The sequence below is a fragment of the Musca autumnalis genome, unplaced genomic scaffold, assembly GCF_047663935.1.
Source record: "Musca autumnalis isolate F117 unplaced genomic scaffold, ASM4766393v1 scaffold_3, whole genome shotgun sequence".
Taxonomy (NCBI): domain Eukaryota; kingdom Metazoa; phylum Arthropoda; class Insecta; order Diptera; family Muscidae; genus Musca; species Musca autumnalis.
The window spans coordinates 225,967,032-225,993,061 of record NW_027411866.1 but is presented as its reverse complement, the minus strand read 5'-3'; the positions used below and the strand labels follow the sequence as shown (position 1 = coordinate 225,993,061).

General features: G+C 37.1%; 1 protein-coding gene across 1 annotated transcript in view; it reads right to left on the bottom strand.

Annotated features, from left to right (window-relative positions):
• LOC141399041 (uncharacterized) overlaps positions 1-26,030 on the bottom strand; it is a 460,530-nt gene that overhangs the window by 403,124 nt on the left and 31,376 nt on the right. Inside the window, exon 2 of the mRNA XM_073977023.1 lies at positions 13,377-13,454. The gene's annotated coding sequence lies outside the window, so the exon portion shown is untranslated. The remainder of the gene's footprint in view (positions 1-13,376; positions 13,455-26,030) is intronic.

Sequence of the window (26,030 nt, the reverse complement as noted above, 5' to 3'; positions counted from 1 at the left end):
GAAATCAGGAATTTTTTAAGAATATTTTTTTAAAATGAGTTTTAAGTATATACCTTAATCGTTAATGTACTGCGGTTGACAAGATGAACTTTTTCCACAAAAGAAGACTTTAGTTCAAGTCTTCAACAAGGCAATTAGAATTTTGGCCTGAATTCCCTATGTGTTTCAGCCATATTTGACTTATTTACATGTAGTGTTGAAGAAAGTCACTTATCATTGCGCAAAGATAGAAAGTGTCTGTGCTCTTTGATATGAAAGAAGTCTCTCATCTATGGATACGTAAAATCAATTTCGGTTAATCGATTATTAGCCGTAAAATTTCTAAAAGTCGTAGTCGACTATTGACTGTGCGAAAACCGGATAATCGTGTATTCTTAATAGGCTTTCGAAAGATGGAGTCAACTAATATTTGCAGTCGACCATTAATCGTAGTCTATTATTATTCGTAGTCGACTATTAATCGTGGTCGACTATTAGCCGTAGTTCACTATTTGGTGTGCTAAAACCTCGTAATCGACGGTACATACATCACGGATGTATTATTTCATTTCACTGAGTATCAGCGTACGTAATTTTACTTTATGGAATGTTTCCAATGGCTTCGTTTCCATAGGAACAATACAAAACGAAACATAACCCACATTGACCGAACTCACTATTTTGTTTCGTTTTGTTTACATTCGTGAGTGCGAACAAAACAAACAGCGAAAAGTTCTCAATTCCTCAACAACAGAGAGAAAACAAATAAGTTTAAAACACATGAACGATTGATTCAATGAATGAATGATTCGTGTGGTACTTGAAAACATCAACCGTAATATCCCAGCAAACCAAATGTCGGATGTCCGACACGTCTGAACAATTTCAGAAGCAACATCTTTAGATTTCGTTCTGATTTCTAAACGATTTTTCGGAGCGGAAATAGTTCAGATTTTGTACCGAATTCGGAACGAATTTCGATTTTCTTCAGATTTCGTTACGAAATCCGATCGAAAACCATACGATGTCGCTCCGACATTTCGTTCCGAAATTATGTCAACCACTTCATACAACTTTCGTTAAGATATCGTTACGATTTCGGATCAGACATCGGACGTATCGTCCGAATTTTGTTCCGATTTCGTTAAAATGTCGGTACGATTGGTTTGCTGGGATGTTCCAAGTATGTTGATGTTAGCGCTTACAGGGTTGTTAAGCAGTCAAATGTGTGCGTCTGAGTGTGACATTGATCATTTCGCACAGCAAATGTTTGCCAAAATTCTTTTTGTTTCGGTGGTGAATGAAACAGCTCGGCAATGCATAGCCGAAAAACATGTCAGTAATCGTACGGGGTTCGTCTTTTTTTGCATTGAAAAATGGTGGTTTTGTTTTGTTTTGAGACCGAAACGATTCAATGAAACTGAAAAGTTTGTGACTTTGTGTGATTGGTACGCGAATCGTTTTGTTTGTTTGCGTTCATTGCAGCGTATCCCTACTCCCATTGTCATTTCTGTGCTAATTATGGATTTCTTTATTATACCCTCCACCATAATATGGAGGGTATAATTAAATTTGTAATTCCGTTTGTAACACATCGAAATATTCATCGGAGACCCCATAAGCTATATATATTATTGATCAAGGCACACTTCTAAGTCGACATAAGCATGTCCGTCTGTCCGACCGTCCATCCGTCTGTTGAAATCAAGACACACCTCGCAATTTTTAAGACAGGGCTTTGTAATTTAGTGTAGAAGTTTCTATTACTCCTAGGATGTTTGGTATTGAAAATGGGCTATATCGGTCCACGTTTTGATATAGCCCCAATAGAAAGGTACCAACCCATTTTCGGTATTTTGAAGGTTGTGGTCTCAATATTCCCCCGAAATAGCTGAAATTTGGTATTTAGTCTCCATTTGGGGTATACAATTTTCCAAATAAAATATGTCGGTATAGGTCCACGCTTTCTAATAGACCCCCTTAGAACGGTACCTCCCGATTTTCGGTATTTTGAAGGTTGTTGCCTCAATATTCCTCAAAAATGGCTGAAATTTGATATTTAGTCTTCATTTGGGGTATAAAACTTTCCATACGAAATTTTTCGGTATAGGTCCACGCCTTCATATAGCCCCTGTAGAACGGTACCTTCCGATTTTCGGTATTTTAAGGGTTGTGGTCTCAATATTCCTCAGAAATGACTGAAATTTTGTAATTAGTCTTCTTTGGGGGTGCAAATATTTCCAACTGACATTTGTCGGTATAGGTCCACGCCTTCATATTGCCCCCATAGAAGTGTACCTCACGATTTTTGATATTTTGAAGGTTGTGGCTTCAATATTCCACCGAAATGGCTAAAATTTTGTATTTAGTCTTCATTGGGGGTATTCAACTTTCCCCTCAAAATTTATCGGTATAGTCCACTCCTTCATATAGCCCCCCTTAGAACGGTACCTCCCGATTTTCGGTATTTTGAAGGTTGTTGCCTCAATATTCCTCCGAAATGGCTGAAATTTTGTATTTAGTTTTCATTTTGGGTATAAAACTTTCCATATGAAATTTGTCGTTATATGTCCACGCCTTCATATAGCCCCCACAAAACGGTACCTCCCGATTTTCGGTAGTTTGATGGTTGTGGCCTCAATATTCCTCCGAAATGGCTGAAATTTGCTATTTAGTCTTCGTTGCTGGTATTAAACTTTCCATATGAAATTTGTCGGTATAGGTCCACGCCATCATATCGCCCCAATAGAACGGTACCTCCCGATTTGCGGTATTTTGAAGGTTGTGGACTCAATATTTCTCCGAAATAGCTGAAACTGGGCATTTAGTCTTTATTTGGGGAACAAAACTTTCCATATGAAATTTGTCGGTATAGGTCGACGCCTTCATATAGCCTCCATTGAACAGTACCTCTTGATATTTTGATATTTTGAAGGTTGTGGCTAAAATTTGGTATTTAGTCTTCATTGGGAGTATTCAACTTTCCCCTCTAAATTTATCGGTATAGTCCACTCCTTCATATAGCGCCCATAGAATGGTACCTCCCGAATTTCGGTATTTTGAAAGTAATCCACATTGTTTTACATAAATTGCTGGAATTTGGTTTTAGTCTTCTTCATAAAGAAAAGGAAACTAATTGTTCAGTTTTACTTCAATACAACTCGTGGTGGAGGGTATAACAAGTTTGGCCGGGCCGAACTTAACGCCGTTCTTACTTGTTTTTTATAACAACTTTATGGCGGATATTTTAAAATTTAAATTGGAAATACTTTCAGAGGAAAATATCACTTATCATTACACATAGATTAAGTACAGCTATGTTTCTGAATTCCTGAACACTGATTCAGTAACAATGATAAATTTAAATGATTATACTATGCAACACGAAAATTATTAGTGATAGAATACAAAAAATAAGAGGACGCGTGTCCCTGCGTTTTTCCCTATCACTTCCACTTTCGCGGTTATGGGCCAAATAACCTGAGGCCTTGATATCAAACGGGATCTTTTTTTATCATATGCTCATATCTTCTACACCGCTAAGAATTTGAGTTTACTCGTTGAAGCAAAGTTGTAGCTCTTGACTTAAAGAATAATAATAGTGAACACATAAAATCCATTCAACCTAATCTTTAAGGTCAAAATCGTCAAGGTCAAATTTCCCCTATAATTTTTTCGGATTTTAGGCTACAGATATCAAACCGAGCAGAATTGAAGCAAACAACCATCTGCAAAAATGTACCTTAGGTCTCAATAAACAACTTTCTAGAACATACGAACTCTGCAGAAACGGTTCTTAATGGCCAAAATAGCAATACAATTACGATTTTTGTCCTCTTCTCTCGGCTTCTTCTCCATAGATACTAAACCGTTGAAAGTTCAAGAAAAGAATTAACCACACTAATGTAGCAAAATATCAGTAAACAACTTTCTGGGACATACGAACTGTCTATGAACGCTCCTTATTGGCGAAAATAGCGAAAAACCTTTGAAAATATTGGATTTTTATACTTTTTTCTCCGATTCTGGTCCATAGATAGCGAACCGCCCAAGAGTTAAGAGTACAATCAACTACAAAAATGTACCTATGATCTCAGTAAACAACTTCTTAGAACATATGAATATTCTAGGAACGGCCATTCAAGCTCAAAATTCAATCATTTTAAATCATTATTTCCTGTTCAGGTCCGTAAATAAAAAACCTTTAAAATTTCTTTGAGTTTTGAACAGTTTGTTATTTCCAGAACTGAGGGGACGTTAAAAATAATTCAATTGTTTGTGAATTTCAGCTTAAACAATCATTCCTAGAAACTTCATATGTTCTAAAAAGTTGTTCACTGCAATCTTAGGTACATTTGTTGTTGACGGTATCATTAAATATTGTACGGTTTGGTATCTATGGATCAGAATCACAGAAAAAAAGTACAAAAATCCAATATGTTCAAAAGTGTTTCGCCATTTCCACCATTAAGGAGCGTACATAGACAGTTCGTATGTTCCCGAAAGTTGTTTACTGATATTTTTGCTACATTAATGTGGTTAATTCTTTTCTAGAATTTTCAACGGTTTAGTATCTATCGAGCAGAAACTGATAAAAGAAGATAAAAATTGCAATTGTATTGCTAATTTGGCCATTAAGAACCGTTTCAACAGAGTTCGTATTTCCAGAAAGTTGTTTATTGAGATCTAAGGTACTTTTTTGTAGGTGGTAGTTTGCTTCAATTTTGATCGGTTTGATATCTGTAGCCTAAAAACCGAGAAAAAATTATAAGGGAAATTTGACCTTGACGATTTTGACCTTGAAGATGAGGTTGCACAGATTTTATATGTTCACAATTATTATTCTCTAAGACGAGAGCTACAACCTTGCTTCCACGAGTAAACTCAAATTCTCAGCGATTTAGAAGATATGGGCCCCCCAAAATGATCCCCTTTGACATCAATGCCTCAGACCTTTGTGGGCCCATAACCGCGAAAGTTGAAGTGATAGGAAAAATTGCCGGGACAGGTGTCTTCTTATTTTTGGTCTTCTATCACGTTGCGGTGTCAGAATATAGTTAATAAACCATGACTCAAAAAATGACACACAGTGTTATTTATGTTTTTTGATATTCTCTTAATTTTGTATTGACCACTATATGTTGATTAAAAACCGAATAAAGAAATGATTTGCGTCTACACAAATTCACAACTGTAACAGAATCAATAACTGCTGTTCTTGATATCTCTGTCGACCATATGTGTTGATTGGCCCTAACAGCCTTAAAGCACGCATCACACATTCAACACCCATTTCATCGGTTTGTGTTTACAAATCTATTTCCAGTGACTGCCGCCACCATTCATTCACTTAGTCCAGTTCTACAAATGACCCACCTATTTTTACAACACCCATACAATCATGAAACAACATAATAATATGTATTTATTAATAGCAAATTTTTGCGGTTTTTCCCACAAATTCACACATCCCACACCGTCTCACAAATAGCTATTTATGTAAACGTTCCAGCAAAGAAGAAAAAAAAAATGAAAAAGAAAGGAATATAAACACAAACTTGACCTTCTTCATTGATGTTAATTAAAAAAGGCCATAAAATATAGTAACGTGTATGTATGTATGTGTATTAGTGTGATTTGCAAAGAGTAGATAGTTGATGTTAATACCACGTTTCTATGCAGACGCACAAACCACCGCCGCCGTCACATACATACTTAAGTACCAGGATTGGTTAGGCTTCCTTATGTAGATAGATGTATGTAGTATGTATGCTGATGTGATTAGACGTGCCTTGAGGCATGGCTAGCTGAATAGACTGAGAAAAAAATGTTTTTCATTGCCATTTCTTTTTTCATGTTAGGTCAGTGTTCGGAAAAAAACAATTAAAACGACCGTGAATTTATAAATACATATATACATACTACTCTTCGCTACTTCGCAAGCGGAAAGGGAATAAAATACAACTAAACAATATTTTATATGTACGTTTATGAAAAAGACCAAATTTCAGCAATTTCGGTAAAACCATACCGCTAACCTTCAAAATACGTAAATTCGGGAGGTACCGTTCTATGGGGGCTATATCAAAACGTCGTTAGACTCAAAGAAGACTCAATACCAAATTTAGAACCTTAAGTAGGATAATGTGGTTAAAACCTTAGAAATACCGTAAATCACGAGATACGCTTCTATGGGGGATATAGAAAGACGTGGACCTATACTGTTAATACATTTCTGGAACATTTTATAACCCCAAGACTAAAAAACAAATTTCAGTCATTTCGGTGGGATATTAACGCCACATCCTTCACAATTATGAAAATCGGGAGGTACCGTTCTATGGGGGCTATATCGAAACGTGGACCTATAGCGACGAAATTCAGTCGGAAAGGGTTTTACTTCCAACGTAGAGTAAATACCAAATCTCAGCCATTTATGTTTGTTGTTGTGGCCACAACCCTCAAAAAAGGAAAATCAGGAGGTAGCGTTCTATGGGGGCTATATGAAGGCGTGGACCTATATATGAGGACTAAATACCAAATTTCAGCAATATCGGAGAAATATTGAGGCCGCAACCTTCAAAATACCGGCAATCGGGAGGTACCGTTCTTTAGGGCTATATGAAGGCGTGGACCCATACCAACAAAATTCTGGGGGAAAATTTGATATTCCCAACGAAGGCTAAATACCAAATTTCAGCCATTTCGGTGTTATAACGAAGCTAAAACCTTCAAAATACCGAAAATCGGGTGATACTGTTCTATGGGGGCTGTATTAAGGCGTGAATCTGTACCAACAAATTTCTGTGCGAAAGTTTTGTTACCTGAACGAAGACTAAATACCAAATTTCAGCCACTTTGGATGAATATTGAGGTCACAACCTTCAATATACCGAAAATCGGGAGATACTGCTCTAAGGGGGCAATATGGAGCGTGGACCTATACCGACAAAATTCTGGGGGAAAGTTGAATACCCCTAACGAAGGCAAAATACCAAATTTCAGCCATTTTAATGGATTATTGTGGCCATAACCTTCAAAATACCGAAAATCGGGAGGTACCGTTCAATAGGGGCTATATGAAGGCGTGGACCTGTAACGACAAATTTCTGGGGGAAAGTTTCGCACCCCCAACGAAGACTTAATAGCAAATTTCAGCCATTTCGGAGTACTATTGAGACCACAACCTTCAAAATACCGAAAATCGGGAGGTACCGTTCTATGGGTATATCTGAAGGTGTGGACCCATACCAACAACATTCTGGGGGAAAGTTTTATACCACCAACGAACACTTAATACCAAGTTTCAGCCATCTAGGTGTGATATTGAAGCTAAAACCTTCAAAATACCGAAAATCGGGTGGTACAGTTCTATGGGGGCTATATCAAAACGTGGACCGATGTAGCCCATTTGCAATACCAAACATCCTAGGAATAATAGAAACTTCTATACCAAATTTCAAAGCTCTATCTTAAAAATTGCGAGCTGTATCTTGATTTCAACAGACGGGCGGACAGACGGACATGGTTATATCGACTTAGAATTTTACCCTGATCAAGAATATATATACTTTATAGGGTCTCCGATGAATATTTCGATGTGTTACAAACGGAATGACAAATTTAATTATACCCTCCATATTATGGTGGAGGGATAAAAAAACTTTCAAATGAATATTACCCATGTAGGTTTACATTTTGGTGTATCCCAGAATTTGTAATCACAGTAGCTCTTATTTGGCATTTTTCGATTATATTTCAAAGATTTTCAGTATTTCTTCTTCTTTAAAGTATATATTCATATATCACACATTAACTTCAGTCCCATTAAAGAAGTTTTGTGTTATTTATGCCTTATTAATTTATCAATTGAACAGATTTTTACCGCGAGGACTGATTCTGATAAGAAGATCTATCTGAACAAGTAAAAAAGTATCAGTCGGCTCGGCCGACAGAAATATACCCTCAAGTTGTGTATATTGAAACAATTTTTTTCCAAAAAACGTATGTATTTAGAGAGTTTAAAAAATTTTGGGCGTATGAACCGACAAAAATGTTGATTAGGATTAAAGAGCAAAAGTTTTGCGGATGAAATACTTAAAGGAATGGATCGACATTGACCATTATGGAAGTGGATCTCCAGACACTACATATGCCATAGGGAGTTTCTACACCCTTCGGGCTGTTTGCTCAAGAAGTGTGGATTTGCCCCTGAAAAAACGTTTACCATTGTAATTGAGGCAGCGAATGCAAATTGCTTCAACAAATATCAGAATGATTCGATAGCAGGTCTTAAAGTGAACTTATCCGAAATTTTGTTTGGGAGGTACTGGATGAAGTGGACAAATATAGTCCATATTTGAACCTGATCTATATCTAGTAGATATATTAGGATGTGTAAAGTATGGACCAATTCGACAACTCCCTTCAAAAGTTACCTTACGAACAATTTTTCCGAACATTTTTGACATTTTGTGGGGGAGGTACCTGAAGGAGTGGACCGATGTGGCTTATCTTCGAACTTAAACTATGTTTGGATAAAATATTACTAAGGCCACATTTTGAATAGAATCGGCAGATCCGTTCGAGAGTTATCTTGCGCTCCAATCACATCGCACGGTGTCATAGGGGGTTTTTGCAACTTTCAGGCTATTTTCTCAGGAAGTATGTATGGACTTGCCCCTAATGAAACTTGTACCGTCGTATGGGCGCAGTGAATACAAGTTGCTAAAACAAAAATCAAAGCAATTCGAGAGCAGGTCCTAATCTGAACTTATCCCAAATTTTGTGTGGAAGGTACCCAAAGGAGTGGACCGATTGAGTCAATATTGGAACCTCATCTAAATCTGGTACACATTTCACGATGGGCAAAGTATGGACCAAATCGGTTGCTCCCTTCAAGAGTTATCGTGCGCAAAAATTTTCCGAACATTTTCGAACTTTTGTGGGGGAGATACCGGAAGGAGTGGACCGATATAACCCACCTTCGAACTTAAACTAAGTTTGGACAAAATATTACGAAAGCCAAATTTTGGACAGAATCGGTTGATCCGTTCGCGAGTTATCGTTCGCTCCAGCCAGCCAGACAAACAGACAGACGGACGGACATTGCTCAATCGACTCCAAATTGTCTGAAACACATTTCGTCCAAACATACTTGGGTCTAAAACCATTATTTCGATGAGCACATTTTACCCGCATGCTGAGGGTATAAAAAAATATTACGAAGGCCAAATTTTGGACCGAATCGGCGGATCTGGTCGAGAGTTATTTTACGTTAGTTATTTTGCGCTTCAACCACTACAAACGGTGCCATAGGGTTTTTTTACCTTTCTGGAAACTGAAATTTTCCAAAATTTTGTGTGGGAGGTACCCGAAGGAGTGAACCGATTGAGTGCATATTGGAACCTCATTTATGACTAGTAACAATTTCACGATGTGCAATGGACCAATTCTGTTACTCCATTCAAGAATTTTGTGAGGGAGGTACCGGAAGGAGTGGACCGATATAGCCCATCTTCGACTTAAACCAAGTTTGGAGAAAATATTACGAAAGCCATATTTTGAACCGAATCGGCCACATCAGCCACACAGACAGACGGACATGGTTAAATCAACTCCAAATTGTCTGAAACGGATATCGTCCAAACATACTTGGGGTCTAAAACCATTTTTTCGAAGAGGCAAATTTTGCCCTCGTTAGCATAAATGCTGAGGGTATAAATTTGAAATAAAACCAAGTTCCTACCTCAACTGTTCTAAAAATAGAAAAATATACACATGTTTTAGCTTATTTTTCCACTTCAAGGGACCACGGTGGCACAAAGCTTGTGTGTTCAACTACAAATCCGAGGGTTGTGTGTTCAACGCTCACTGTCGGCCTGGTACTTTTTTTTAAACAAAGAACGCGCTTAAACAACCCTTAATGTTAGTACGCGTGGCCGAGCGTGTAGTGTGTTAGGCTACAAAGCAGAAGTTCGTGTGTTCAAATCCGGCAGAGGGCGAAATAAAAAAATAAAATATTGAAGTGTGTTAAAATTGAAAACAGATTCTTGTGGTTATATTGGTCATAGAATAACTAGTTATCAGTGCGACATGCCCTTGTTAAAAAAATTGGTTAGTAGGGGGTTTTGTAAGTAGTTACGACAACCAAAAAGTACTATAAAAACTCATTATTTTGGGAGGGCTTTTTTTGCTGGGAAGTACTATAAAAATCGAATATTTAGTAAGCTTTTTTTGCTGGGTATGCATATGACACCCCGTAATTTTTTAAAAAATATTTTTTTTAAAGAAGTCCCAATTTACATTAGGCGAGTTGACTTGCGGCAAGTCCCAGTTTGTAGAAGAGACACGTAAGGGGAATGGAAATGGAAAAAAATTGCTCGTACCGGCAATTCTCAGGCAATTCAATTTATATTTTTCGTATTTGACATTATTTTCATTATTTTGAAAATAAAACTTGTCGGAACAGAATTGCCTATTATAAACGAAAGAGGCAAGTTTAAAAAGGAACGAGAAAAATTGCCGCAAGTAAACTCGCCAAATGCAAATTGGGACGAATATATTTTCATTTTTTGTTTTTTTTTTTTCAAAATAGTCTGACTTACAGCCTTTTTTGCAACCAAAAAAATCTGATTCGTTCGTTAATTGACAAACGAAAACACATTTTGAAAATTTTACCTACTAGGGCGAAGATCATTTTTATAACCTCAGCATTTATGCTAACGAGGGTATATGCACTTTCATACGGGCAAAATGTGCCTCATCGAAATAATGGTTTTAGACCCCAAGTATGTTTGGACGAAATGTGTTTCAGACAATTTTGAGTCGATCTAGCCAAGTCCGTCCGTCTGTCTGTATGTCTGTCCTGCTGGCTGGAGCGCACGATAACTCTCGAACGGATGAACCGATTCGGTTCAAATTTTGACTTTGACTCCTTCCGGTACCTCCCCCACAAAAGTTCGAAAATGTTCGGAAAGTTTATGCGCACGATAACTCTTGAAGGGAGTAACCGATTTGAACCATACTTTGCACATCGCGAAATTTCTACTATACTTAGATGAGGTTCCAAAATGGACTCAATCGGTCCACTCCTTCGGGTACCTTCCACACAAAAGTTCGGATAAGTTCAGATTAGGACCTGCTCTCGAATCGCTTTGATTTTTGTTGCAACAACTTGTATTCATTGCCCCCCATACGACGGTACAATTTTCATCAGGGGCAAGTCCATACTTCCTGAGAAAATAGCCTGAAAGATGCAAGACGCCCCTATAACACCGTGTGTAGTGGATGGAGCGCACGATAACTCTCGAACGGATCAACCGATTCGATCCAAAATTCGGCTTTCGTAATATTTTGTCCAAACTTAGCTTAAGTTCGAAAATGTTCGGAAAATTTGTGTGCACGATAACTCTTGAAGGGAGTGACCGATGTAATCCTTACTTTGCACATCCTAATATATCTACCAGATACAGATCAGGTTCGAATATGGACTATATTTGTCTACTCCTTCTGGTATCTCTCACACACAATTTCCGATAAGTTCACTTTATGACCTGCTCTCGAATCACTTTGATTTTTGTTGAAGCGATTTGCAATCGCTACCTCCATTACGACGGTAAAAGTTTTTTCGGGGGCAGGTCCATATTTCTCAGGAAAACAGCCCGAAAGTTATAAAAAATCCCTATGTCACCATATGTGACTGTCGGAGAACTGTTCAACCGATTTGGTCCAACATTTGGTCTTCGTCATATTATATCCAAACATAGTTTCATGGGGCAATACCGGTCCACAACTTCCGGTACTTCTCCCCAATATTTAAAAAATGTCACTAAAATGCTAGGACAATGCCACTTGAATGGGGCAACCAATTTGGTCCAAACTTTGGATCTACTAATATTTTGTCAAAATTTTGTTTAATTTCTACCCTCCCTAAGGGTACATCCCCCCCAAGGGTTTAACATTTGTGTCTTAGTGCAGTTAATTCCTAATCCATAGTTGTCGGCAAGTTCAAATGTCCAAAAAGGGCCACAAAATTCTGAAGAGACCTTAAACACATCTTTCAGTCCGTAGGTGAAAGTTTCACTTCGCACTGGCTGAGGGTATTCATATATCTGTCGGCAAAGCCGACTGACACTTTTTAACTTGTTAATATTAATTTTAATTAATTTGTCGTTGGATTCGAGCTTTATAACCAATGATTTTTGCAAATGAAAAAGGAAAGCCCAAGACTCGAATCCACGCAACCACCAATATGTGACATATTTCGCCTTTGGTAGAGGCTCATCAGATATATCGGCTGTGGAGCGGCTTTGCTGTCATCTAATTTGTCCTCTTTCAAATGCAATTTGTTTTTATAAAGATAGATACATATCCCAGCAAAAATCCTCATTACAAACCTCCTTTCCCACCCATTATTTTAACAAGGGCATGTCGCGCCAAATATCTGGTTATTTTGTAACCACTGAAATAAGTAAATACTGAGTAGATTCTGACTACTTATTTCAGTGGTTACAAAATAACCACATATTTCGCGCGACATGCCCTTGTTAAAATAATGGGTGGGAAAGGAGATTTGTAATGAGGATTTTTGCTGGGTATTTGTCCATTCATCGTATGGCTTCCATGACAAACGCTTAACGTAGCCTTTGGAAGTTATGAGTAATGGCTCAAAAACATTTTGTTTACAAAAACAGGCTGTTAATTCCATTGTTATTGTTTTAATATGTTAAAACTACTAATTTATTTGTACTTATTATATTTCGAGCCAACGATTTATATTTGCTTAAAGAAATTGTTAAAAAATAACTTCGACGGTGCATATCCGCAAACAACAAACAAGGGAACTGATGAGATTCTGCGGCGAGAATCAAAATTATAGTTTTCTCCGCCTTACCCCTTGGCGAACAATGCCAAATTTTCTCCTCTAATAAATTAGTTGTTTCAAAAATATTTAGACAACAATAATGGGATAAAGCCAGACATAAAAAGAAATTGCAACAACTATCACTATAAAAAAACATCAATGTTCCGAATATATTTTCAGTGACTATAAGGATCCTCGCTCCCTTTTTTTAAAAATTTTTTTCTTAATATTTAATATTTAATTGATGCGCGTGTAATTTAATTTAAGCGATTTGCTCACAGAAAAAACAACTCAGATAATTGTATTACAAACTTAAACTTGTGAATGGATTATCATAAATTTTAAAGAAAGCAACAGAGAACAAAGTAAAAAAACTTTTAATTAGATTGCAGTGAAGATGCGCTTCATTCAAATACTCTCGAACATTGTAATCTTATTCCAGGAATAAAGATAATAGTAAAAAGGTCAAGCAGATTGAGAAATAGTATATAAATTATAATAACATTAACCATTGCAGAATTTATGTACTTACATTTCTTAGTAAAGTTCAGGCAACATCAATGTGCTTGTAATTGTTTTAATTTTTGTTCCTTTTTAACTACGTCAGTATCTGAAAAGAGAGAGGAAGGTTAGAAAATTATATTAGAATAGACTTCTAAAATTTAAAGAATATTAAAAAAGATAAGAACCGCGTTGTTCTCTCAAAAATTAATAAATAAGCAAGTAACCGATGACATCAGAAAGCATGATATTCAAAATTGAAAATACATACTAATGGATTGGAGTGGTTTTGAAATCTATTTTAGCCCTTCAAAAGCCTTTTAACCTCACTCCATTCAAACACAAATTTCTATTCTAAATTTATGTCTTTTTCTAAAATTCCATTTTAAACTGTTTTCAATTTGTTAGACTCCTATGTTGACACACAAATCCATTTATCCCAACAATATAACCGAAATATTCGTTACACCTCGAAATATTCACCCTTCATTTGTTTAATTAAACCAAAACATGTTGTTGTCTATGTTCTTGTTTCCCGTCTGTTTAAATTAAAATTTAACTGACAGTATGGAAATAATTACATACATTTGGTCTGTTCCTTTACTTTAGAAAATGGTAAAACCGGCAAAGGTAGTAAAAGTTGTAAAATGTTCCCATATGAATTGTATGGTGTCTGAAGTAAAGGAACGCTTTTCGAGTAAAAAGTGGTAAAACTTGAAGATTCTTGAACGTAAAGGAACAGAGCTATTGTTGCACAACATAAATACACTCATATACATTGTTTTTTTTTTTTTTTTTTTTGAACCACAAAATATTTGAATTACAGGAACCACATGTGGGTTTATAAACGAAACGCCAATGCACTGTGGTCCCAACCAACGACATTTCAATGACAATTCCGCAAATTATCTCCAAACATGTGATATCATAATATTTAACGGTACTTAACAAAACAAAACAGTAGAAGTTGACATTTCCATATGATCTCATAAAAACTGTAAAAACTTTAGTAAGGTTGTGATTTCTTACAAGCCAAATAACTAAGAATTTAAAAGATAAAATTATTTTTTAAATAGAGGTTTTGGCTAAAAGTATTTTAATAACTTTTGCATAACAATTTTTACAAGTTATTCGCATAAAATGTGCTGGATATTAACTTTGTTTAAACTATTTTTTTGTGGATTTTTGTCCTAGTCCTCAACATTGAAGTTGAGTTTTAATAACTATGTCATCTGTCCGTCTGTCCATGTATTTTTGTAAACAAAGTACAGGTCGCATTTATTGTCGCATGAAAATTGGGGAAGATTTTTTTGGCCAAAGGACGAACGCTATTTATTTTGGTAAAAATCGGTTTAGATTTGGATATAGCCCCCATATATATTTTCGCCCGATTTAAGGCATTTGGTGCACGAAACACGCTATATATGACCGATTTCAATTAAATTTGGAATGTGCGATGGTATTTAGTCTAGAAATAAGTGTGCCGTATTATATAGAAATCGGTTCAAATTTGGATATAGCTCCCATATATATTCTCGCCCGATTTTAGTTATTTGATGCACGAAACCCGTTATATAAGACCGAATTCAATAAAATTTGGAATGTTTGCCGGGATTTGGCCTAGAAAGAAGTGTGCCAAATTATATCGAAATCGGTTCAGATTTGGATATAGCTCTCATATATATTTTAGGCAGATTTGAGGTATTTGATGCACGAAAGACGCTATATATGTATGTCCGATTTTGATGAAATTTGGACTATGTGACGGAATTTGGTCTACAAATAAATGTGAAAAATTATTTCGAAATCTGTTCTGATTTGGATTTAGCTCCCATATATATTTTACATATTCACAGTGGTGTAGGGTTTTATATTGTCGGCCCGCCCGACTTTGATCCTTTCCTTACTGTTTTTTTTTTTTGTTTTTGTTTCTTTGGAGAATCTTTAAAATGTTGTCAAGTTTACAAACAAGTAAAAATGTATCAGTCGGCTTTGCCGACGAGATATACCCTCAGCCTGTGAGGATTGAATCAGTTTTTCCCCAATAAAAAAATTTTATTTAGGGGGTTTCAAAATGTTGGGCGTATGAACCGACATAAATATGTATTGGATTAAAGGTCAAAATTTTGGGGGGATATCGATACTTGCCCACAAAAAAATTAATATCGCAAAATGTTGAATAATTGTGTTTGTGGTACCCCCAGAAATGGACCGATAGCACCCACATTTGAACATAAACTAAGCTTGGATAAAATATTTAGAGATCCAAAGTTTGGACCAAATCGGTTGCTACGTTTATGAGATACATTTTTAGCGAATATTTTCGAACTTTTGTGGGGGTGGTACCGGAACCGAGCACCACCTTCGAATTTCATTTAATATTCGAAGAAATATTACGATATCCAATGTGTGGACGAACGTAGTATTCGGTTCGAGCTCTCCAGCCACTAAATACGGTGCCATAGGGGATTTTTACACCTTTCGGACTGTTTTCTAAAGAAGTATGGACTTATCCCTGAAAAAAAACGTTTACCGTAGTAATTGAGGCAGTTTAAGTTGCTTCAACAAAAATCAAAGTGGTTTGAGAGCAGGTCCTAAAGTGAATTATATAATTGTTCCACAAACATCCCATACGGGACAAGGGAGACTTCTCTCATACCAATGAGTGCACCCCGATTCATATTAGCTCAATGATAAGGGACCTACTGTTTATTGCCGAATCCTAACGGCGTGTCGTAAGACACCACTTGTAGAAAAGTTTTACATTTCTGAAATACTCAGGAAATGTCGCCAACATTACTGAGGGATATTTTGCCACCGTTGAAATTTTTGATGTTGCAAGGCCGAGGAATCCAACCCACGACCTTTAGTGTGCAAGGCGGGTGTGCATACCATTGCACCACGGTAGTGAATTTATCCGATATTTTGTGTGGGAGTTACCCGAAGAAGTGGACAAATATAGTCCATATTCGAACCTGATCTATATCTAATAGATATATTAAGACGTGTAAAGTATGGAACAAATCAGTCACTCCCTTTAAGAGTTATCGTGTGCACAATTTGTCCGATAATTTTTGAACTTTTGGGGTGGGGGAGGTACCTGAAGTAGTGGACCCATATGCCATATCTTCGAACTTAAACTAAGTATGCACAAAATATTACGAAGGTCATGTTTTGGACCGAATCGGCAGATCGGTTCGAGAGCTTTCTTGCGCTCCAACCACTACACACGGTTTTTTCTCGTCGTTTCAGTGAATATGTCGTATTATTGTGTTCTTTTATTTTGCGTTTTAATTGTTTGTTTTGGTTTTTTCGTTCAAGATTTATATATTTCTGTTTTGGGATATATTTATGAGTGTATTTTTCACACTTGTATATTTGTGGTATATGATGATCCATATAATATGAAAACAAGTAAGAACGGCATTAAGTTCGGCCGGGCCGAACTTGTTATACCTCCACCACAAGTTGTATTGAAGTAATATGGAATAATTAATTCCCTTTCGTGTATGAAGAAGACTTTCAGCAACTTCGGTAAAACAATGTGAGGCATCATTCTATAGGGGCTTTTTTAAAACGTCGATCTATACCGACAAATTTCTGACGGAAAGTTTTTAGGCTCAAAGAAGACTAAATACCAAATTTCCTATATTTCGGTAAGAGAATGTAGCTAAAACTTAAGAAATACCGAAAATCAAGAAGTACGCTTCTATGGGTATATCGGAAGACGTGGACCTATACTGATAATACTCTTCTGGAATATTTTATAACTCTTGGAATACGAAATAACGAATTTCACGGGAGGAAAATCGGGAGGTGCCGTTCTATGGGGGCTATATCAAAACGTAGACCGATATATCCCATTTTCAATACCAACCATCCTGCAAGTAATAAAAACTGTTGTACCAAATGTTGACTCTCTATCTTTAAAATTGCGAGCTGTATCTTGATTTCAACAGACAGACGGACGGACAGACGGATATGGTCAAATCGACATAGAATTTTATGCTGATCAATAATATATATACTTTATAGATATATAGGATATACCAGGAACCACACAACATCAGCGTTCCGATCAGTGGCTGCCACCTCAGTGTACATGTGTTTGTGTATTTGTTTAGTTTTTCTGTGCTTTGAGCAGCATATCCCGGAATGGCTGCTCTGAATTCTTTTGGTCGGTGCCGGGACGGAAGAAACCCCAGGGCCAATTTATTTGTGCTCAGTTTGTCACATCCGCATCTTCACCCATATCCAACCTTCAGTGAGATGTAATAGATGTCAGGAGTGGGTGCATCTAAGGGGTTGCTCTGGACTTGTCCACGTGAGGGACTACGACAGGGACGATGTTGCTGCATGCTGCGTGAATACAGTCCCCAGTGAGTCGTCGTCACATTACGAGGGCAACCGCACACGCAGCATTTAGCACCAGCCGCTGTTGTCACAATCCCAGAAAATGCATCCATTTTGCAATTTAATTGGTAAGATCGAGATAATAATAGATTTCATGAGTCGAAAGATCATCAAGCTCGCGGCGGTGCAAGAAACCAAGCTCAACAACAACTGTAGCTTACAACGTTGTGATGGTTACAACGTGTTAAGGAAGGATCGCACCAGAAGTGGAGGTGGGGGATTAACTTTCCTATTGCACCAGTCTGTCCATAACAAACATATCTAGCTTGAGTCTGCCTCTGATGACCCGTACATGGAATGTATGGGGGTAGCAGTCAGGTGTGGAACTGTCGAGATAGAGTTGCTAAACGTATACATCCCGCCGAGAAATAGCTGTATCTCAGATTACGAGCCTGATATTAGCCCGCTTTGGGAAGGTCATAATCATCTGGTCCTGGGGGATGCGCATTAACATCATAAGATGTGGTATTCGGCCCTCTGAAACGACCAGAGGGGTACAGCGCCGGCTGAGCAGATTGATAGCTCTACGTTTTGGACGGTCAATGAGGACGCCCCTACCAGAATTAGAGGAGATTGTCACATTTCGCCATTGTGTCACTTGGTCTGACAAATGACGTCACCTGGCAACCCGTCATTTCCCCTGGATCAGACCATCTCCCCATAATTGCCTCCATTAGCAGACCACCCGATTTCATCACCTCTGAGCGACCCACGTTCGTCAATCACACTATGCAACATTTTTAAGGTGATCTTGTGTAAACAATTCGAACTGCGGATTTTTTGACAGTACGGACTTAAACGACAAGAAACCCTAATTGGGTTTTGTTGTGTCAGATCCAGCTCGGATTTTATGGCCCCATCTAAACATGGCTAAATATTGAGTTTTTAAACAAATTCGGCGCTATATCTCCGAAACCAATGCGAATCTTCTTCTGACCTCTGAAGCAAATTTGTAGATAATGACAAGAATAACATATTTGGAGAAATAATGAACTCGAAAAACTAAATTTATTGCCTCACATTTCAAAAATTCCAAAATTTTTATACATTTCGCACCGTATCTCCAAAACCGTTAATTTTTCTTAATATTTTCTTCAGAACATGTCATTGTTGTAAAATGCCAGTATGCCGTTGTTTTCAGTACATTTTTCAACGACTATTTAATAAGAATGTCAATAAGAAGTTGTTTGCATTTTCAGCGTCGCATAGTGTCATAGGAAAACTGATTGACAGAGTTTCAGAGAGTTCACCAATCACCGATTCAGAGAACTGCCCAATCCTTCTGATGTTCGGGTAGTGGAAAGGACGTTCCGAGACATCATCACTGCTGCAGCCGATTGCCATATCCCTGCTGGTCGAATACCCGAAGTAAGATCAAACTTGCCAGCAGAGGCGACGGGATTACCAAATGACCGTTATGAGATTTGTCGAGCCAACCTCAATGGCCCCAGAGTCAGGGTGCTGACACTGGCTATTAACAGGCTGGTCGGCGAACATAAGCGGAACTAGTGGTTAAATCATCTGAAGAGTTGTAACATTGGAGCCGGTATAAGTGTATTGTGGGCAACGGATAAGTCACTCTCGAACCCTGGAAAAATGGAAGATAGGACCTCAGTCACGTTTGACAACGTTACGTTGACTGACCCGAAGAGATGCGCATGGACAGTTTGTGGAGTGACAGGGCGAAGAGGAAATATTACGCCGCATCAAATCTCTTCCTGCCAAGGATGAACCACCACAGCTTATAATGGATGATGTTGCGAATGCCATCAGAAACGCTAAAGCACCCAAAGCGTTAAGTCCTGATGGAATCTCCATGGTAATGCTGAAGCAGCTGGATGAGCCGGGAGTGGATTATCTCACAAAAGTTCTCAATTTGTCTCTAGCCACCCTATTGTTCCCGAAGTCTGGAAAATGGGCAGGGTGGTCCCGCTACGGAAGCCAGGCAAGGATGACAGCAAAATTGAATCGTACAGGTCGATTTCGCTTCGCGTAGCAAAGACCCTTGAGGCCTTAGTCCTCCCCAGTACGAGGAATAGCTTTCATGTTGCCGATCATCAGCATGGATTCCGTAAGCAGCACAGCACGACAACAGCGCTGCTATACGCCATCTCCATACATATTTGTCAAGGACTCAACCAGAGACGGCCGTGTGATAGAACAGTGATGGTGGCGCTTGATTTATCAAAAGCCTTTGATACAGTCAGGCACTCCGTGCTGTTTGAGGACATTGACCATACAACCCTCCGGCCAAGCTTGAAACGTTGGATAGTCAACTGTATGTGTGGACGCCAATCGTACGTGGATTTCAAGAACAAGAAGTCCAAACCCCGTAGAGTGAAACAGGGAGTACCCCAAGGTGGGGTGATATCTCTGGAACTGTTTAACCTCTATTTTTCTGTATTCCGCTCCCTCGATATCGTAACGTATGCGGAGAATTGCACGATATTGCCGTCAGGTACCTAACCTGATAACATCTGTGAGAGACTGAACTCCTATTTAACCGATCTTATCACCTTTTTACACGCGAGGAATATGCATATTTCCGCCACAAAATCAACAGCATCTCTGTTCACCACATGGACAGCGCAGTTTGGAAGAGAATTAAATTTCGTGGTCGACAATAGCAGAATTCCACTACCCCAAAATGTTAGGGTCACATTTGACACTGCTTTCAAGACAGGCAGGAACAAGGTCCTCAACTTGGCGTGCAGTTAAAGAAACCTTGTTGACCCGATAGGTCGGTCTGTGGTAAGCTATGCGGCTCCACTTTGGTCCCCGGGATTATGTGATACGAATCGGAAAAAGATTCATAGCTGTCAGAATACCGCCCTGAAAACAGCAACAGGGTGCCTCCTCAAGTCTTCAGTGGACCTTCTACATGAGGAGGCAAAGATTCTTCAAGTAAAGCAACACAATGAGATGCAGTATTTGCTTGGCTGTTACAGTGAGAGCCAACCCAATCACCTTCTGCTGACTAGGTCCGACACATTCAGGCATGTCAGAAAGGATATTCATGCTCTAGAGAGGGAGGTCCAAAAATATAGGAGAGAACCCCTAGCAAATATAGTGTGAAGCCCCTATCTATTGCAGTTAAGGAGCGTCAGCTGCCACAAAAATTCTTTTTGGGCGGAAATGGACCGCGCCGTGCAAAACATCTGCCTAATATGTGGCATGGGCCCGTATGAAACAAAACTCCTTTTCAACTGCCCACCAAACCTACTCATCTAACTCCAGTGGGTCTGTGGTTACATCCCATTGAAGCAGCCACTTTCCTTGAACTGGAGATAGACCCAGAGCCAGATTCAACAGAGGAACGAACATACAAACAATAATAAATACTGTTACAATAACAATATCAGACGGGAACATATTTTGAGCACTGACCAAATTACAACCAATTCGGGCCGAAAATTTAGATAAAAACTTAAAAATACCTGAAATCAGGAGGTACTGTTATTTGGGGCTATACCAAGACCTGGACCTATGACCACAATTTTTTGGCTCAGAAGGATATTGACCACTTAGAGCTCCAAATAGTAAATTACAACCAATTCGGCCCGAAATTGATACACCAAAAACCTGGGTCTGGATTCTTCTTCTATGAAAATTTGAAATGAAAAATATTTGCTTTATCATTTTTTCATTTGACAGTTTTTTTTCCTTTATAAAAGTTTTCATTTCTCATTTTCATAGAAACAGAATTGAGCCCCTGGACCTATGACCACAATTATTGGCACAGAACGTTTCTGATTACAGAGAACCTCAAATAACAAATTACAGCCAATAGCTTTCCTATTGCACCAGTCTGTCCAATACAGACTTATCTCGTTTGAGCCTGTCTCTAATGACCCGTACATGGAATGTATGGGGTAGCAGTCAGGTGTGGAACTTCCGAGATAGAGTTGCTGAACGTATAGATCCCGTCGAAACGAGAAATAGCTGCATCTCAGATTACGAGCCTGATATTAGCCCGCTTTGAAGGCCGAAAATATAGATAAAACCATCAATATACCTGAAATCGGCAGGTACCGTAAAGAAAGTTTCTGATTACTGGGAACCCCAAATACCAAATTACAGCTAATTCGGGCCGCAAATGTAGTTGAAAACTGGAGGCTATAGGAAAAACTGGATCCATATTGATGATTGTTTTGGCTCAAGTATTTTTTACTTATTTTTCAGCATTTATTGAAAAAAAACAGATCGATCCGATTAGAAATATTTTCTCGCACCTTTCCATCCCACTGTGTAATGCGAATTAAATTCCAAACGCAACGAATTTGCTAGTAATTGAAGTTCATTTCATGTTATCTAATTTTAAACCCCATACATACCGTAAACGAGGACAATAACCCCACAAAACCAAATGAAAATGTTTAGTGCCTACATTGAGGCATTACGTTACATAGCTATTTGCTATTGTATACTTTTAGGATATTTGAATTTGTTATCTGTTTTGCATCATCTGGTTTTGCTACTCTTTTAGGCGGTGTTAGAATAACAGGTAGTGTTTTTTCGTTTTTAAGAGAATCCTTGTTATTTTATATTTTAAAATGTGTTGGGATAGAAATATCTATCCCCAGGCCTGTATTTTGGTGGTCGTATAAAATTACACGATTTTCCTTAAGGCATCAATTGGAACCCTTTGATGTTTGCACATTGTTTCTTTAAAAGGGGGAAGGGGGAGATTCATCCCACCCTTCAATTTAAATAAACAATTTATTCCTTTCACATTGTTTGTAATTTAAGCGTACATTTACTTTTTCGGAAAACAACAACAACAATATTGATAACTTGAAAGATTCAATTACAGGAATATTTTTTAACCATCTTGAAAGTTTTGCTTACATTACCATTTTAAGAAAAAAGAAACTCAGAGCATCCATTTACCCTTTACGGGTACAATATGGTGTATAAATTTTTAAATAAAAGTAGTGGAAATATTTAAAATACCTTTGGTATCATTTCCGTACCTACAACCTACCATTAACAGCTAATGCTTGCTGAATTATTTTCGTTTCGTCATTTCCCCCTTTCCTTTTTATTCTCTTCATTGTTGTCTTTAATTAACAAGAAGTTGAAAATAAAGTAGAGTTTCTCAAGGGCATACTTCAAGGGTTACTTTATTCTATTGAAAAAAGTGAAGCATACTTGCGGGGAGAACTTTTAATAATGTATATTTTTAAAGAATTATTTTTCTTTGGGAGCGAGAGGAAAATAATTGCAAAATTCACCTAACAATGCCTAACAGGCACTTAAAGTGTTAAATTCCTCGCATTGCGACTGAGGGTTATTTATTAGGGCAATGACCAGTTCGAGTAAAAGAACAGACTACTTTTGTACATTACATGTATGTCGAAATTGGGTATAATATACGTACTACGTGTAGTGGTCAAACATAGTAAAATACAGCCCTGGAGCTGGATTCTTGTTCTATGAAAATTTGTAATGAAAAATATTTCCGTTATATTTTTTTTTTTCATTTGACATTATTTTCCTTTATAAAATTTGTTATTTCACATTTTCATAGAAACATGTAAGGCCACCCTCTATATTTCAACATTAACACTTTTAAAGCTTTTGTATTTTTATTTGTCATTGTTATTTTTTTAACTTTTAATATTGTGAATGATCTTAAAATTTAAACTTTATCTGACGAAATGCAACACTGTAAAATTTATTTAATACTACTATTGTAAGCAACTGAAAACTACTAAATAAAACATATGATACTAGATGCTTCTCATGAGTTGTACATAAGCAGAGTGAAACTCAAATTTAATAACTTTGCAATCGGCATTTGAGCCACTTGTAGTGTAAAATACATCTTCGGCAGATACAATTGTTTCCATTGTTGAACAAGCAAAGCATGGAACATCAATTCCGAAAAATTTGTTGTTAAGATTTTATAATAAATAAATCAATGTTTAAATAATTCACTAATATTAGGTTTGTTCGTTTACTCAATAATTTGTACAAGTGCAGAAAATTCTGGTAATCGACTAAGGTCTTTTGCATTGTACTGTAGAGTAAACGAACAACATCCAGTAACAATTTGTACAAATTGTAAGTAAACCAACACACATATTATTGTATGTTCCAAACGTCTGACGCTAGAATCTTTAAATGTTGCAATTGGGTCATATTTAGTGTGTAGGTGTGAGATAGAAGAAAAATATCAGTGCTTAAGGTGTTTTCAGAATTTTTTGGCCTTTTCTGGAAGATTGAACTTGTGACTTCGCTTATATTTGCTTACACAAAAATCTTGCATACTAGGGATATTAGTTTTTTACAACCTCAGGAAATTTCAGGAAAATTAGTTCAGTAGTTATACCCTACACCACTATGTGGGGAGCAGGGACGTACGCAGGATTTCATTTCGGAGGGCCCCAACTTGACCAAAAATCATGAAAATTAAAAATGTTGTTTATCGTTACGTAAAGCTATTTTAAAGGCTTTTACTTGATTTTATGTATGACAAAAGGTACATACATTCAATAGAGAAAGATCACAATATTTTAGATACAAGATTGAAATTTGGAACTGGAACTGAAAATGAACCCTCCTGATATGGTTCACGTTCGGTATAGTCCCATACAAAAGTTTTTAACCAAATTCTCCAAAAGAGTTGAAGCAATAACTATTTTTTTTTTTTTCAAATTAATATTACCCATATAGATTTACGTTTTAGTGTATCCCAGAATTTTCAACATTTTGGGTTTTAAATCCCACAGCGAATAGCTTTCGAAAGATTTTCTATATTTCGTGGTTATAAGCATAGTTTTTAAGCATATAATCAGTAATATGGATTTGGAAATCATTTTGGTTTAAAAACTTCTTTCCAAAGGTGGTGAAAATAGATCCACGTTCGAACACAGAGATTGCATTCGCGAATATGTCGAATAGATATATACATACATACAGTGTTTGGAGGATTTTAACAGTTCGACCCGAACATAAGGTCTTTTCTTCTTTATGTATGTATTGTAAGAAAATAATATTCTTTATTCCGTGAAAGCCAACTAAAAATTTAGAAAATTACATTAAAAAAGAAAAAAATATCAGGAGCCGGGCGATGCAATCTACGACTCATACACTCCGAATCCAACTCGCAGTACTGTTTGAGACTACGCAAAAGCATGGTCGAAAAATATTTCTAAAAAAGCTCGGCAACATTTTAGGTAAATCCTGAAAAAATAGGTAAAGTCGAAAAAATCCATCTGATACATCTATGGTTGTTGTTCTCGCTTATTTTTATCTTTATTGTACGACTAGATGTTTATGGACTCGATGACCTTAAAAACTTTTCAAAGACCAATCACTTCTGGCGGCACAGCGGAGGAAAAATTAGGAAAATTCATAACTTTTGTTTTCTGGAAAACTAGTAAAAGTAATAGTCGGGTTTGCCGACAGAGACTAATCGAATACAGGCTACATAGCCAATTTTTTTTTTTTCTATAAATTGTATAGCCATGATGTTTCAGAATTTCGTCTCCATTTTTGGACGTATAAACTTTTCGACAATAATATCGAAACATTTGGAGTGTACAATTTCAGGATTGTTGGCGTAACGAATACGTGCTTATGTTGTTCTCAAAAATTTGACTTCGATGAAAGCGAAAAAGTTTCCCAAAGGTAGTTTGGATAAAATACTGCCAGATCCAAAATTTGACCAAATATGTTGATCTGTTCGAGCCAGACGGACGAACTGGGATAAATCGACTCCAAATTTTTTGACGCGGGTTTCGTCAAAACATATCGATCCCTTCCCGCGAAAAAGATGTAAGCGACATTTTTTCGATTTTCATTTTTTACGGAAAACGATAAAGAATATTCTAATACGCCGTCTCCCAAATTTTAATAACTCTGACATGTACCGTTACGAAATTAGAGCAAAAACTATTTTGATGTAAGCGCCATTTTTGTTTTGTTTACATATTTAGGTGACAGCGAATTGTCGCTTACATCAAAATTCCATATTAACATACCATGTATATTACAAGAAATACGCTTTAATCTTATAAGTGTTCGAATAAATACTTGCTATAAACGTAAGTTGCTTTGTTTTTAAATTGTAGATGTGAATTACACTAAAAATTATTTTTTTCAAATAAATTTTTTTTTATGTAACCGACACTTTTTAATGTTATTGCCTGATTGCGTGACAGCGAAAAGGATGTAAACGACACAAATTACTGTTATATTGAAGATATTCCACAAATAATTTATTTTTTCAGTAAATAGGATTTAGTAACGGGACTATACCAAAATT